The 13998-nt window shown below is 40.9% G+C and overlaps 2 long non-coding RNA genes across 3 annotated transcripts in view; one reads left to right on the top strand and one right to left on the bottom strand.

Annotated features, from left to right (window-relative positions):
* LOC122559634 (uncharacterized) overlaps positions 1-13998 on the top strand; it is a 159715-nt gene that overhangs the window by 22077 nt on the left and 123640 nt on the right. The window lies entirely within an intron of this gene.
* Positions 1565-13998, bottom strand: part of LOC148146761 (uncharacterized) — a 47974-nt gene continuing 35540 nt past the window's right edge. The window contains exons 2-3 of the long non-coding RNA XR_015760443.1: positions 7975-8129; positions 1565-1947 (exon numbers count right to left, since the gene is read on the bottom strand). This is a non-coding gene — a long non-coding RNA (uncharacterized LOC148146761). The remainder of the gene's footprint in view (positions 1948-7974; positions 8130-13998) is intronic.

The following is a 13998-nucleotide window of genomic DNA, read 5'->3' as shown; positions in this document are numbered from 1 at the left end:
ATCTCTATGACTCTATGACTCTATCTGGAGTAGGGCTTGAACCTACAATGTTTGACACTGATCCCAAACATCAGGATAATCCTTATGCTCCAAATAGAAGCATTGCTAGAAGCAAGAGACAGGGATTATCCAGAATTTCCTGTAATAGGGCATCTAAAGGCATCCACCATTAGTTAGGCTGACCACTGTAGCTTTCAGACTAATAAATGCTTGTTCACTCAGTTGCTGGAAGTGCAGGGTGATACCAGTGCAGCGAGTAAACAGTCGAAGAGTGTGGAGTTGGAAAAGCACAGTCAGTCAGGCAGCATCTGAGGAGCAGAAGAGTCGACATTTCAGGAATTCCTGATGAAAGGCAAATGCCCGAAATATCGATTCTCCTGCTCCTCAAATGCTGCCTGACCTGCTGTGCTTTACCAGCATCATACTCTTCCACTCTGACCTCCAGCATCTGCAGTCCTTACTTTCTCCCAGTGAGTAAGGTAGAAGACAGAGGGTGGTGGTGGAGGGTTGATTTTCAGACTGGAGACCCGTGACCAGTGGAGTGCCACAAGGATCAATACTGGATCCACTACTTTTCATCATTTATATAAAGGATTTGGATTTGAGCATAACAGGTATAGTTCGTAAGTATGCAGATGACACCAAAATTGGAGGTGTAGTGGACAGAAAAGAAAGTTATCTCAGATTATAACGGGATCTTGATCAGATGGGCCAATGGGCTGAGAAGTGGCAGATGGAGTTTAATTCAGATAAATGTGAGGTGCTGCATTTTGGAAAAGCAAATCTTAGCAGGACTTCTGCATTTAATGGCAAGGTCCGAGAGTGTGTTGCTGAACAAAGAGACCTTGGAGTGCAGGTTCATAGCTCCTTGAAAGTGGAGTCACAGGTAGATAAGATAATGAAGAAGGTGTTTGGTATGCTTCCCTTTGTTTGTTAGAGTATTGAATATAGGAGTTGGAGGTCATGTTGTGGCTGTATAGGACATTGGTTAGACCGCTGTTGGAATATTGTGAGCAATTCAGGTCTCCTTCCTATCGGAAAGATGTTGTGAAACTTGAAAGGGTTCAGAAAAGATTTACAAGCATGTTGCCAGGATTGGAGGATTTGAGCTCTAGGGAGAGGCTGAACAGGCTGGGGATGTTTTCCCTAAAGTGTTGGAGGCTGAGGGGTGACCATATAGAGGTTTACAAAATCATGAGGGGCATGGATAGGGTAAATAGACAAAGTCTTTTTCCCTGGTGTGGGGGAGTGCAGACCTAGAGGGCATAGGTTTAGGGTGAGAGAGGAAAGATATAAGAAAGACCTAAGGGGCAACATTTTCACGCAGAGGATGGTAGATGTATGGAATGAGCTGCCAGAGGAAGTGGTACAATTGCAACATTTAAAAGACATTTGGATGTGTACATGAATAGGAAGGGTTTGGAGGACTATGGGCCGGGTGCTGTCAGGTGGGACTAGTTTGGGTTGGGATATCTGCTTAGGATGGACGGGTTGGATCGAAGGGTCTGTTTTTGTGTTGTACATCTCTATGACTCTATGAGTAAACAGGACAACCTACAGGATATCCTCAGGATCATAAATTTAATGTTTGGGGTGTCCCTCCCCACCTGCCTTTGTCTCCCTGGCCATGGAAGGGTGCGGCACGGTGGGTCAGTGGTTAACACTGCTGCCTCACAGCACCAGGATCCCAGGTTCGATTCTAGACTCGCGTGACTGTCTGTGTTGAGTTTGCACATTCTCCCCATGTCTGCGTGGGCTTCCTCCAGGTGCTCTGGTTTCCTCCCACACTCCGAAGATGTGCAGGTCAGGTGAACTGGTCATGCTAAATTGCCTATAGTGTTAGTTACATTCATCAGAGGGAAATGGGTCTGGATGGGTTACTCTTCGGAGGGTCGTTGTGGACTTGTTGGGTCGAAGGGCCTGTTTCCATGCTGTAGGGAATCTAATCTGAAAAAAAGAATGAATTCAATGTCAAAAATGCAGTTTCAACTAAAATACAGATTGTAACACATGGCATTAATAGCTGTTCTGTTTGATGTTAGATGTTTGATGTTGGGTCACCTAGTTGGTCATCACCCAAGCTGTGTACATGCTCCTGCACCTGTCTACCCATTATCCCCTGCTTTCCCCTAGAACTTCTCATCATTAAATCTGTAAATAGGTAACAGGACAACTGTGGCTCACCCCAGACAATGCGGATCAAGAATCTTAAGGGGTGAGCCACAGTTGTCCTGTCACCTATTTACAGATTTATTGAGGTAGGGGTTCTGGGGGAAAGGGAGAAATAATGGATAGATAGGTGCAGGAGCATGTACACAGCTTGGGTGATGACTGGGAAAAGCCTATGGGGCTGATGAAATGGTCACCTAGAAAGGTGAGGGTAATGTTGGGAATCTCTGCAGCAGATTTACACTGAAGCTAGAAGTCACTCACGGAGGATTACTGACTGTCATGTTAATCATAAAGCTCATCGATAGCGTACAATCTTGAGGACAATGGCTGTGAAGGAGCTAACAATGTGCAGGGTAAGTGAACAAATTTGTGAGGGAAGGGGCTACATCTGCAACCAGTCACTGGACATTTGCGTGGGAAATTATTGTCCTCCAACACATGATATGTTGGTCACAGAGGCATGCAGCATGCCTCCTCCCGGGGCATCCTGCAGCATTGACCATCTCTCTGTGTTGCATCTCCATGACACCATCATTGCTGGGAAATCCTTCCAATGTACAGTGCAGCCAGCCACACAGGATGCAGTTTTGAAGGGTGGGTCATCTGAAGTGTCAGAGTGAGCTGATGTCATGCACATGCATTGCTGGCTCTGCTTCCAAATGAAGTCTTTGGTGCTTAATCTATGCCCCTATAAATGCACTTCATTAATACCCAAGGTGTGATGCTTCAGAGTACAATGGAGCATTCAGAGTCTAAATAGAATCAGGGATACCCTCGAAAATGATTAAAATAAAGGGCTTATGAAAAAACGAAATGAGCACAAAGCAAAGTGTGTAAAGCAAGCTATTTGCATAACATTGTTAGCTGTTGTCACCCTTATGTGGCTTGGTACTATTTTCTCTTCTTCTTCCTCCTGCAATTTGCTGAGTAACCCTTGTCTACAGACAGGGTGGGGTGAGCCTGATCCATGGTGAAGACCATTGGACCTGGAGGTTTAGTTGGGTGTCCTTGGAGAGTGTTTGGCTCTGGACAGGCCAGACATGCCAAGGGTTTACTTGCCAGGGTGTAGTTCAAGGTAACAGAGAGCAGAGTATTGGCAGAACAGTGTATGTCATTCACCTTCCTCTATACTGCAGTCCTTCTCACCTTGGAGATGGCACTGACCCATGTGGCATGGTGTGGTGGGTTGACCTCCTCTGATGAGTTGCTCTGAGAATAGTGCGTAGTAAGCTGCGGCAGATGTCAAATGTGATTTTCACCACAAGGACTGAAATGCCATTTATGTGGTTAAAATCTCGATGAGAACATCCAATTGGTCTAACAGTGAGAACCTGTTCACTGGACGCAAAATGACTCACACTTTGCCAAAAACTTGCAAGCTTCAAATCACAGACCGTGACAGCTGAACTTAAATTTGATATAAAAATTGTATCACAGAGTTACTGGGAAAAAAATAAAGAATCTTACACAACGAATTAGTCTGAAGAAGTAAAGACCAATAGGGAGTTTGTACAAAGAAGATGACAAATGCATCTTTCTTTTCGATTCATTTACAATTTAACTTTAATTCATAGCATTCACTTGGTCATGCTGGAGGACCTACGCTCATTGATTGCTTGGCTGCACTGTATTATCTTTCCTCTGTGTGGCAATCGATAGTGAAATGAAGCATTACATTGTTGTAATCCATCATAGACACTCACTTGCCTACTAATCGTTGTTTCTCCCTTAGTACTTTCCCTTAACTGTCACAAGCAAGAGCTCATAAATAATTTTTGAACGTAAAGGAAGCTATACAGCTGAAGTTGTGCTTCTGCAACCTGGAGTACAATTACACTCCATGCCCAATCCCCTATAGTGCTCAAAGATTTAGACCAGTTTGGCCATTATGGTGACAGATGTTGTATCATTGTATATAACCTACAAATAAGTTTCTAAAGAAAAAGCAAAAATAGTGTATTTCAGCAGCAAATGCAGCAAATACAAGAAAATCCCAGTAGGTAGAATATAGAACATAGAACATTACAGTGCAGTGCAGATCCTTCGGCCCTCGATGTTGCGCCGACCTGTGGAACCAATCTGAAGCCCATCTAACCTACACTATTCCATTCTTGTCCATATGCCTACCCAATGACCATTTAAATGCCCTTAAAGTTGGTGAATCTACTTCTGTTGTAGGCAGTGCTTTCCACATCCCCCTACTACTCTCTGAGTAAAGAAACTACCTCTGACACCTGTCCTATATCTATCACCCCTCAATTTAAAGCTATGTCCCCTCATGCTAACCATCACCATCCAAGGAAAAAGGCTCTCACTGTCCAACCTATCTAACCATTTGATTATCTTATATGTCTTAATTAAGTTGCCTCTCTAACGAGAACAGCCTCAAGTCCCTCAGCCTTTCTTTGTAAGACCTTCCCTCCATACCAGGCAATATCCTAGTAAATCTCCACTGAACCCTTTTCAAAGCTTCCACACCCTTCCTATAACGCGGTGACCAGAACTGCATGCAATACTCGAAATGTGACCACATCAGAGTTTTGTACAGCTGCAGCATGATCTTATGGTTCTGAAACTCAATCCCTCTACCTACAAAAGCTAACACACCATATGCCTTCTTAACAACCCTATCAATTTGGGTGGCAATTTTCAAGGATCTATTTACCTGGACATTGAGATCTCTCTGCTTTTCTACACTACCAAGACTCGTGCCATTAGCCCTGTACTCTGCATTCCTGTTACTTCTTCCAAAGTGAATCACCTCATACTTATCCACATTAAACTCCATTTGCCACCTCTCAGCCCAGCGCTGCAGGTTATCTATGTCTCTCTGTAATCTACAACATCCTTCATCACTATCCATAACTCTACTGACCTTAGTGTCATTCACGAATTTACCATCCTTCTAGGCTCTCATCCAGGTCATTTATATAAATGACAAAAAACAGTAGACCCAAAACAGATACCCAAAACAGTACACCACTAATCACTGAACTCCAGGATGAATATTTCCTATCAACTAGCAAATTCTATCTTTTTTCAGCTAGCCAATTTCTGAACCAAACCACTAAATCACCTTCAATCCCATGCCTCTATATTTTGTGCAATATCCTTCTGTGGGGAAACTTATTAAACACCTTACTGAGATCCATATACACCACATCAACCACTTTACCCTCATCCATTTGTTTGGTCACTTTCTCAAAGAATTCAATAAAGTTTGTGAGGCATGACCTACCCTTCATAAAACAGTGTTGTCTATCCTGAATCAACTTATTCCTTTCTAGATTATTATAAATCCTATCTCTTAAAACCCTTTCCAACACTTTACCCACAACCAAAGTAAGGCTCACAGATCTAGAACTTCCAGTGTTGTCTCTACTTCCCTTTTTGAACAAGGGAACAACATTTGCTGTGCTCTTATCTTCTGACACTACTCCTGTCGACAATGACGACATAAAGATCAAAGCCAAAGGCTCAGCAATCTCCTCCCTGACTTCCCAGTGAATCTTAGGATAAATCACATCCAACCCAGGGGACTTATTTATTTTTACACTTTCCAGGTAAGCCAATATTCAAAAGGAAGTCCAGTGTTTAAATTGGAGTGCTTCATCAGCCCTATTTTCACTGTCCAAGAAACTCATATATGTAAACTCTCTCAGTCTCATTGATCTGACTGATCGGGGACACAGAAATTCTCAGCATGGGGCATCCCACTCCTATTATATTCTTGAGTGCCAATGCTGCCACCATATTATTATGGCATGGTTGGGGTCAACCTGGCCCATTTGGGATACTTTGGGTAGAGTCCCTGCCACATATTCTTCTTGCTGGTATTAGTCTAGGTTGCTGATACAATGTGGGGAAAGACGCCCACGTAAAGTCTTCAGCAGAAGACTAGTTCAATCTTGATAAATAAGAAAGATTTATTACATAGTAATTATTTGCTAGTTACACTACATCATTTTGCAAACACAATGGCATAGTGGATGTGTCACTAGACTAGTAATCCTGTGTCCTAGGTTAATATTAAGGAGGGAGGTGTTACACGTTCTGTGATTGCAGGAGAGGTTTTGAGGGGGTTTGGGGAGGTATTGGGAGTGGAGAAGGAGTGGACCATGGTGTCCTAGAGAGAATGGTCCCTGTGGAATGCTGACAAGGGATGGAAGGAGAGCGGAATATGTGTCTGGTTGTGACATCCCATTGGAGGTAACAGAAATGGTGACTTACAATGCTTGGATACAGAGATTGGTGGGATGGTGAGAGTCCTGTCATTGTTGTGTAAAAAGGTAACTGTGGGAGTTGGTGGGTTTGTACTGGTTATTGGTAGCTAGTCTATCCCAAGAAATGGAAACAGAGATATCAAGGAAGGGAAGGGAGGAGTTGGAGATGGACCAGGTGAAGGTGAGTGTAGGGTGGAAATGGAAGTGAAATTGATGAACTTTTCTAGTTCAGAACAAGAGAGGGAAGCAGCACCGATAATGTTATCAATGTACTGGAGAAAGAGTGGCCACATATTTGACCTGAAGAAAATGAGAGGAGTTAAAGGAGAAGTTGTTCAGAGTAAAGAGGAGCTCGGCCCCATGGACAAGGGTGGTGGTGAATGGGGATGGTTTAGGCCTTTTTTCCAGGAAGAGGCAGAGAGCCCTGAGACCATCCCGATGGGGGGGAGAGTGGGGGGGTGCATGTGTCAAGGAATTGAATGTCCAAGAACTGGAAACTCTACAATTGACATAAACCATCAGTAGAATCGCAGATGTAAGTAGGAAGGGACTGGACAAGGGGAGGAAAAAATCAAGTTGAGGTAGCAAGAGATGAATTGTGTGGGGGAGGAGAAAACAGAAAAAATGGGCCAGTCCAGGCTGTCCTGTATGTTGAACCTGGGGAAAAAGTAGACATGAGTTGTACTGCAGCTGCTTAGTTCATCCCAGAACAGTCCTTTCAAAGGTTCTAACTGCCTTATACAGCAAACCCCGTCATACTTCCTTATACAACAACCCCCATCTAACTGGCTTTTGTTTGCTGTGAGGAGAGGCTTCTTATCCTCAATAACGCCAGTAGAAACTCAGGAGAAAGGCAGGGCACAGAAAAAGACAAATCTGAGCCCGTTTTACAGCTGTTCCACTGTAACCTGCAGAAGTCCAGCAGCAACATGCTGAAAGAGCTGTTGGTGTTTGGCTCCATTGATTCATTTAAACTAAGCATGTTTACTCTTAACTGTGGGACAATGTAATTTTATTCCTCTTGTCTCATTGACAGCAACTTAATTTCATTTTGAACTGTGTAATCTTATGGTTCTTCTATTTCTAGGCTTTCCAACTGATGAGGTTTACATTTCAATATATGTCCACATGTGTGACATAAATCTGTAAATGTGCGAAGTGGAAAAGACCAACATATGTATCTATAATGTTCTGGTTAGGACTTTGTGAAATCTTATGCTCGAAAAGTTCATACAGCAGGTTGCATTCTTTCTGGATATCATAAGTAGTGAACTTCCATCAAACGTTAAATAAAATTAGATATTTTCAACTTCCTAATTTGTTTGACAATCATCCATCTGATTTTTCCACAGCAGACTGAAAAAATAAAAAGTTTTGGATCGAGTCAACCTGCTTTCTGTCTTATTGATAAGGAGAAAGTGATACAAATAGTTTCCATTTGGCTCCTACACAAGCCTCTGAAGCTGATTTATTGCACATGTATGGAGTTTTAAGACACAAGCAGCAATGACTTTGAAAGTAAATTTTTCATCCTTATCAGTATTACAGCAAAAGACATATGCATTAAACAAATCCGTACCGTAGGTAAAGATAGTTGAGCGAAAAAGCTGAACTTATTTTTGAAGGAAGAATCCAGCTCTGAATATTGTGCTCCTTATGGATAGCCATTAATTTCCATTAAAATGGCTATTGTTCTTCTTCATCAGATTTCTCATCATTTTGGGTTGTTGGAACCTGCAGCATCAATGATAAATCAATTGAAATAACTAAAGGCAGAAGTAAATGATCTTCAAAAGGCTTCAAGATACCAAGTGAAACTGTTATGATAGACAAAAATCATTTCTGTTGGTGAAGACAAATAGAATTTAAGGTTACAGTCTAAAAATTAGGAACAAGTCATTCAGCAGTAAAGTTAGGAAACTTTTATCTATATGCAAAGGATAAAAGTTTGGAAGTTTGAATCTTGGTCAACAGGCAATTTTAAACCTGAAATTGATAGATTTTTGTTCACCAAAATTATTGGTGAATATAAGGGAAAGGTTTATATCAGGAGTTAAGTCACATACCAAGTCACAGATAAGCAGTGATCTTATCAGAATATGAGAAGAGGAACAGGAAAGGGTTATTTAGCCCATTTTCACCATTCTACAAATTGATTGTGGCCTTAACAACACTTTCTTGCTTGTGCCTCCACAGCTCTTCAATCCCATCTGGATCAAAAATCTATTCAATCCTTGAATATATTCAATGCCTCCACTGTTTTCCATGGAAGAGAATTCAAAAGATTAACAACTTTCTGCATGAAGAAATTTCTCCTCATTTCTATGTTAAGTAGAAGACCCCATACTTTCAAATCATACACTTAATCTTAGGATTCTTCAGGAGGTAAAGCATCCTCTTGGCATCTACCCTGCCAAGCACTTCGGAATCTTTAAAATTTCCATTATATGACCTCTCATTATTCAAAACCCCAGTTAGTACAGACTAGGCCGCACAACTTTTCCTTCCAATTATCAGCCTCAATGCAAGTCCTCTGAATCTCTTTCAATATCAGGCATATTCTTCCTTCAATAATGAGATCAAGGGGTCCACAACACTCCAGGTGAAGTCTTACCAACACTGTGTACAGTTATAGCAAGATTTCCCTACTCTTACATTCCCTTTTACAATAAATGATTATGCTCTATTTGCTTCTAATTAATTGTTATTTCTGCAGTGCTAAATGTATGCAATTCATATACAAAGATACTCACTTTCTTTTATTGTTGGAATTCCATTATCTCTCTCTAAACAAAATTTTGGTTCATTTTCTTCCTATCAAAATGGATAACTTTATATATTTTATGTATATATACACCTTTTACTCCATCTGCCACTTTATTGACCATGTCATTTTGCAAACTCTTTACAAGTGGCTCTCCTACCTATTATTGTCAGGCAATTTTGGCTGCAGTATATCTCATTGAAATATAGATCATAAGGGTTGAGGCCCAAGCACTGGTCCCTGTATCCATAAGTTATAGTTGGCAAGTTGAAAGTTGACACATTTATCTACTTGCTCTCTCAGCTGAACTTAGGTAATCCTTGACTGATGCTAATACATATGTAAATATATTTAATGACAGAATAAATTGAACAAACTAAATGGCATATGCACCGAATTGATGATGCTACCCTAAGAGTCTAACTTTCTGAATTATAGCGGTGTTGCTGTATCCTGAAAACAAATATAATCCCTGAGTGGACAAGATTTAATAGAAGAGTTTAGGTTCTAAGGAAATCTGTAGATAATTCATTAATGGCTCACAGATTGATAGAAAACTTTGTGACAATGGATGTTTGAAGTCAGAATTGATAAGAGACAGAATTGCTGTTGGAATTACCGATAATATTTTTTTTGTCAGATTTCTGTGTTCCAAGGAAGATTTAAGTTTGGAGAAAGCTTCTCAAATCATGCTGGAAGCAGAACTCAGACAGATTCACAAATAGGCTCAGAAAGAAAAAATACAGCTATGCCTTAAAGTACCGTCACTTTAAAGAGGTACATGACAAGCATACACAGAGAGCAAGACAAACAGTACATACTAAGATCAAGTGTCAGCACTGTAAAATGATATCACCTCATCAGCATGGAAAATAACTGACCATGACATCTGTAAGACTATAGGTCACTTCCAGAAAATGTGCAAACGTTGGACACAATTCCAGACTGTCAAGAAGCCAAATGCTTTTTCTTACAAATGGGTGAATGCACTTGGACCCATCTCTTTAGAAAATAATAGCCAGAGAAGACAATATATCTTAAGTTTTTTTAAAAAAGGAGACCTTCCCAGAGAATATGTATAATTTAATAGAAACTCATAATTCATCTACACTGACTTTCACAGAGTATTTGTCTGTCAATAAACATCTTGTGAATTTGAACTTAGTGCAGGAATGAGTGTGGTTTTCCTGTCAGATCAAATACCATGGCTATAGAAACAAAAGTTGCAGACTACAAAGGTGCAACTCTATGTCTTAACTCCCAACATTAAAGGAATGTTACATTGCAATGTGAGAGTTGAAAATGGCTATATGGTTCACAATTAATTTTCTCCACTTTTGTGCCTACATTCATTTCTTGGCCTCAACATCTTTGTGATAGTAGAGGGAATTCAACTAGTTCCCTGAGAACATATGGTACAAAAACAACCCATTGCCAACCAACCAGCCAAGATGCACTTGAAAGAAGATTTCATTTGGTTTTCAAAACATGTAGTGAAACCCCAATGAAGCAGGATCCATTGCAATTCTATATGCTGGCTTAAGAGAATTGATTTATATGTCACCACGGAGAAGGTTACAGATTTTACAGCCCTTGTGGAAAAGTTTTCTTTTCCTATCATCAGCAAGAAACATTTCAATCCATTATCACTCATAGCAGAATGTTTGATATCATAGCAATCCCATTGACACAAATAGTGCTGACCAAGCAGCAGGTGCTGCAGAAACATAGCTAAGGATTTGAAAATGCCGAGTTCACCAAGAAAACATCCACTGAGGTGAATGAAGACCTCCAATCTACTCAACGTGTTGAAGTAAAAAGCTTATATAGGTAGTTCTTCTATAGTGCAATAGTTGTGTTCTTGTGCAACCTCACATTATAGAAAAATCGAGTTTCAGATACAGTGCTTAAAATGTTGGTGATGTAATCACGTTACAGCCAATACATGTTTTAAAAGTTTATGCATTAGAAACAGTGTCCCCAATTTCTCAATCACATTAAAGCAAATTTGTGTTAACGAAATGTACATTATAACAGAACAACCTGACCGGGTGCACCAGCAGATTGAGAGTTTACAGTTTACTTGAAAATGTGAAGTTGAACTGAATACAGTTCTATGGTAATGAAAAATGCTGGAATCAGAGCTCTGATGAAGAGTTATGTAATCTTGAAATGTTATCTTGCTCTCTCTCTATGGATGCTGTCTGACATGCTGTGTTCTCCAGCATTTGTTGTTTTCAGTACTGATTCCAGTATTTGCAGTAATTTGCTCTTACAGTTCCATGGAAGCCAGGCAAACATCGAAAGATCCAGAGTGCAGTCAAAGGGAAAAATTGTGCCTGATCTGGACATCTAAAATTCTGCAAGCTGGGGATTTTGGAGATGAGAGCCAGTGATGCTAAAAGAGCCATTGGTCTGTATATGCTTTGTCCCTCTTGCTTACATGTGCTACAACAGATCTTCAACAGAGACATCCATCCATGGTACATTCTCTTTGGTCATTAAGTCATGCCTCATGCTGAAGCAGTTACACTCAGGGCTACAAACAACCAAATGTAAGGTCAAAGCAGTGCAGTTTATAGTAAAGTGCCAAATAATGTACTAATTGTCACCAGTGCCAGAAAGGTGTCCTCAATAGTTTTCTTCTTCCTCTTCCTTCCACTGCCCCTCTGTGTACTCCCTGCTTCCTGTGGTTGGTTTAAAGTGAGCCTGCTGAGCAGGGGAGCCCACTGGGTAATGCTATGGGCTTTTCTGTCTGGATGGCCCAGATATGCCAGTGCAAGTGAACCATCTGTGATTTGCACAACTAAATGTTATACATACAGGCAGTGAAAGTTGGGGCCTGGCCACCCCAGGAGTGTTCCAAGTAGAGACTTCTAAGGGATCTGTGTGAGATTCCTCCTCTTGCAGGTTCCTGGTACTTACCTGTCTCTTTGGGAGGAATGGGCACCTGAATGGACTGACAGGTTCCCCATTCCTCTGCCTTCAGTCCTGAGGACAATTAGCTGGGTCAATGGACTGGGGGGTGTGAGGTCCACTCCAGCAGAAGGTGCTGGACTAGATCTCTGTAACAGCCTTCATTGTTGTATTTCCATTAATTTTAGTGAAACCCCTCAATTGCTGCTGTGTTTTCCACTTTGTTTCACTTTTGCATTTCACATGAACTCAACAGAAAGTGCAATCACATACTGCTCAAGATAAGTGATTAAGATATGTGAATTGACAATCCAGCTCTTCTGAGTGAGTTGCCTGCATGCAGCAGGAAGTTGGTTTCCAAATGTGTTGCAATTTTCCTGAAATTTAAGCCCCACTCATACCCTAGCCCATGGGTTCCACCATATTAAACTTCCCCATTTTGTGCCCCTCACAAATTAGCTTCATTCTACATTTAGATGGCACAGACAATTATTTTTAAACATTTTGCACAAGTTCTGGGACATTGCACACCATGTGGAGATTTTCTTGTTGTTGCAGTTAGTCTCCTGGCTTCTAAATGTTTCAACTGGTTCTATGCCTAAGTGACCTTGAAACTGCAAATGACCTGACTGCAAATATCTCTGCTATATCAGATTGTCTCCACTCGGGTGTAATAAAAAGCTATCATTGATGTCTGTTTCCATGACATACTAAGAGCTTTCTCTACAGCTCAACAGTGTAAAATTGGAACTACTTTCTGGAGGCAAACTAAGGTTGGTTGTGTGTAATTTAACTAATGGTTCATCCTGCTTTCTTGAGATAATTATTTCAGAAATTAATTAAGACATGGACATAATGATATTCATCACTGGAAATGAAATCTCTATGGTACTACGAATAATGTGTACTTTATTAATTTATGCAATATTTACATTACTTGTTTCTTGAGGAAGATAAGATATTATTACAGCAGCTAATCTGGTTATTTTGTAACAACAGCAATAAAATTGGATGGAGGTAAATCTTTGCAATGTTATCAAAAAGCTGTCAGGTTTTCTTCATTCAGTTGTGGGAAATGGTGTCACCGGGTAGTGTAGTATTTATTGCCTGTCCCTAATTAGGTGATGAACTTCCATCATGAGCCACTACAGTCCATGTGCTGTAGATAGACCTTCAATACTGTTAAGGAGGGAAATCCAGGATCTTGACCCAACTACATTGAAGGAATGGCAATATATTTCCTAGTCAGAATTGTGAGTGGTTTAGAGGGAACTTCCAGGTGGTGGTATTCCCATGTATCTGCTGCTCTTGTCCTTCAAACTGGTGGTGGTCATGGGTTTGGAAGATGCTGTCTAAATTGCCTAGGTGAATTTCTGCTGTGCATCTTGTAGGTGGCACAATGAACTTCACCTGGTCGGGAAGGAGGGTTCACATCCAAAGTGAAACTTATAGTGAGTGTATAGTTTGGGGAATCTGGAGATAGCATGGGACTTCTGTGCAGAGAGAAAGAGGTGCTTTTTGCTTACTTTTTTGGGTCATAGCTTGTGAAGTTTCTTTAACAGGATAAATTGAAGCTCAAGATTAAGGTCGAGAGTGTGGTGTTGGAAAAGCACATCAGGTCAGGCAGCATCTGAGGAGCAGGAGAATCGACGAGAATCCTGATGAAGGGCTCATCGCCTAAATGTCGACTCTCCTGTTCCTTGGATGCTGCCTGACCTGCTGTGCATTTCCAGCACCACACTCTCGACTCTGATCTCCAGCATCTGCAGTCTTCACTTTCTCCTAATGATAAGGGGCTCAGCACAGACAAGTGACATTACAAGTAAACCCTAGGTTCATTGATTGGTGATAGTTAAATTAGTAGCTATCTATTACAGGTATTTTCAGATGGAAGATAGATAGGTAAAATATTCATAGGTTACA

Source organism: Chiloscyllium plagiosum, unplaced genomic scaffold, assembly GCF_037043375.1.
Source record: "Chiloscyllium plagiosum isolate Xiang-an unplaced genomic scaffold, Cpla_swu_hap1 HiC_scaffold_19, whole genome shotgun sequence".
Taxonomy (NCBI): domain Eukaryota; kingdom Metazoa; phylum Chordata; class Chondrichthyes; order Orectolobiformes; family Hemiscylliidae; genus Chiloscyllium; species Chiloscyllium plagiosum.
This window is presented reverse-complemented; position numbering and strand designations above follow the sequence as displayed.